Raw genomic sequence first — 3,230 nt, 5'->3', positions numbered from 1 at the left:
TTCATGTTTGATCCCATATATTGTTGCAGGAAAGCGCTCACAGTAACTACGTAGCGCTTTAGGGACGAAGCCATGACGAAAGAGTCAGTGGCAACGTCCCATATTGTCCGGGTAGACGAAAAATTGTGACGCCGCACCTCAAGATCTTGAAATTTCTTCACGAAGCCTTTGAATATCCTCCTCACACTCCATCAAAAGTCCGTTTTTTTTGTTCTATAACGAATCTGTTTTTGACGACGGCGTTCTCGAACAGACATGCTGCGTTGGTGATCGGGGATAACACGAGACAGGGGTTCAGTATCTTGTGTAGCAACCGGGTCGTCGGTGTCTTCGAGGAACCGCGAACGCTTGCGGGTGCTACTCGGTTTTGAAAACTTTATCGCCGTTGGATTGATATCACTGCGAACGATAGCAGTGCTGAACCTCGTTGTTCGGGAAGTGGTGAAGCCATTCTGTCCTTCACTTTGATATTGAAAAGCCGACGGTCTCGGGAGCATTGGGTACGCTGCACCACTCTGCCTATCACATTGTCGCTGAGTGACTGGTAATTGGGCGGGTGAAAAGACCAAATATCCATCGCACGCTCGAGTGTGTCAATCTCCGACGTTAATAAACTGTGACCCAGACGCGTTCCTATTTAGAAAGTCGGTCTGAAGGAAAGGCAGGTATACGAGCCTCTGCGCGTTTGCGAACAACGTGATTATGATCATACGATGATCACATCGCTCGCAAACTTCTCATCATTCGTGTTTCTCTCACTTAGTGATTTTATTGGGGTCCCCGTTATGGGATACAAAATCACATGACACTGTATCTGACATCGTTAGCCAGCTGTATTATGATGAGCTGTGAAATTCAAGCCAAATGTTTGCAGTCTGCTGTGTGATAGCAAGCTTGGGTGCAGCATGTCGGATTAAGTGCTCATGTACGAAAAAATACTTGAAGTACGTGAACTAGTAAGTGCTGAAGATACTGTACGAGTACTTAGTAGTTCTTCATCTTATTTATTGTGTGTCCAAGCAAAATAATAATGCAACGGGATTGTATTTCTGTTATGGAGCCGTGTAGTTACAGCTCTTCTTCGTCAATGTCCGAATCCCAGCTTCGAAGTTGGTCGAAAGCAACACCTTGCCGCATTCAAAAGTGCAGCATTATTCCTGGCTTTCGCAGCTACTCTAAACCCCGGTGTGACCAAAGCACCGTCAAATACACGTGCGACGTCGTTCAGATTTCCCAGCATGCGAAGCAGAGGCGTCAGTAAATCTGATTGACTGTAGATACCAACTACACACCCACTCTTATCGTCCCAGTCAAAGCACACCGAGCCGCGCAAGGCAAGTGTCTTGCCGTTAAGTTTAGTGGCTAGTGAGGACAGCTCAACCTCATTACTGTCCAAGAGAGGAAATGCCCTTAGCAGCGTGCTCTTGGAAAAGGTGATTCTTGTAGTCGTGATGGCGTTTACTGAATGTGTACCAAGTTCCATGAGTCCGTTCAGTCTGACATTAAAACCGTCGAAGAGTAGTGATAGCAATCTCAAATTTTCTAGCATTTTTTCCGGCCCGTACTCGAACCCGTCTGCCACGCCCGGCGACATTGATTTCTGCAAGAAACTCATCGCGTATTCATATAGTGCTCCTCCGGACAAGCCGTACTGAAAGAGGCGGAAATACTCGGTAGCAACACCCCAGACAGTCTGCTTAGTAGATATACCGCTGGAAACCCAGTGAAGTTGGACGTTGAGATCTTCGATCTCACTCGCAAGTGCTCCCACGTCGTCCTCAAGGTCTGTCACGCGCTTCTTCTGCTTCGCTCTGTAACGCTCTTGGTTAGGCGATGGCGTTCTCGTTCTGGGTCACTAGTCATAAGTGCTTCATTATTCATCGAGGTGGTGTCTTTCCTTCGGGTATCGCTTGTGGTACAACGTAAGTGCAGCGTCGTATGAGACCTCCATCGAGTTGGTCTTGCTAGTTTAGCTGCTCTTGTTCTACCAGCGTGGCCCCTCGCCACCTCACGCGTGAATGATTCGACCGGGGGTTGTATAGTCGACTCTGTTTGCCGTTGATTCGAAGGTTGGCTGGTCTGAGGAACTGTCCGTTGCACCACATTTCGGACCACGGCATCGCTTACATACTGGTTGTTAGGCGGGTATAGGCAGCTGCTTTTCATCGCAGGAGAAGTCATGTTAATGTAATGAGAGGCGAATGGTTAAGTGGAAGCAATGTACGTTAGCTGTTCACTCACCGATTACGCAGCAAAGAGGTCCTGTACATGTACAGGACCTCTTTGCTGCGTAATCAGTACGACTCGTACGCCACCCACATGTTCCATATGGTGAGACAATCATCATTGTTGACGAAGCATTTCATTTTTTGAAACTGTGCTTACTTTTTTTTTTTAACAAAAGGCACAGTTTCTGTTAAAACGTAGTACAGTATTATGTAAAACCACTGGTGAAGGGACAGTGTGGGAGAATACGAGTCGTATTATACGACCCATAGTGAATACTGGTACATAGTAAATATGTAATGAAATGTAATTTATAAAAAAACAAACGTCAGACTTCACTAAAATTTTAAAATGTGGGACGGTGTGGTCCATTTTCAACTTTTAGTAAACCGCTACATTACCGGCCATTTGAGTCCACTTGAAACTAGGTGATCGTTAACCCCTCGACTCCCAACGTCGTGAGATACGACATCCTCAAAAATTTACGTCGTATCTTACGACCTACAACAGAATTTGGCTCAGATTAATTTCCCTACACTTAAATCAAGTCAGTTTGGAAAAATAAGGCCCCGGAGTTATTATATGAAAACCCAGAAACGGGGTACTTGCGCGGGAAAAGTAGGGGACGGGGATCAGTTTTTGGATCTGAATCGGTGGCTTGTCAACCGCTCATTCCAGATTTCGCCGAATGGCGCGCATTCGTTCCAGTCGTTGAGGGAAGGCCGCAGCTACAGTCTCGGCAGCAGCAACAGCCGCCGCCACCGCGCGTGATATCGACTTTGGCCACTTCTGGCGCCAGCATCATGATGCTGGCTGGACAGCGAAGAAGTCCCGTGGATTGCAAAACGAGTGGGGTTATTCAGGTCCTGATGGTACCAAGGTGCTGATTGGAGAAGACGCCGTAGTGGAATATACTCTGGAGTCTGGACTTCTGGTCGAAGGTGACAGTGACAACGATGCGGATACCATGGATGACAGAACCTCTGATAAATGCGTTACCGGCT

The sequence above is a fragment of the Phytophthora infestans genome, genomic scaffold, assembly GCF_000142945.1.
Source record: "Phytophthora infestans T30-4 supercont1.197 genomic scaffold, whole genome shotgun sequence".
Taxonomy (NCBI): Eukaryota; Oomycota; class Peronosporomycetes; order Peronosporales; family Peronosporaceae; genus Phytophthora; species Phytophthora infestans.
The sequence above is the reverse complement of the archived record's forward strand: the minus strand, read 5'-3'. Positions refer to the sequence as shown.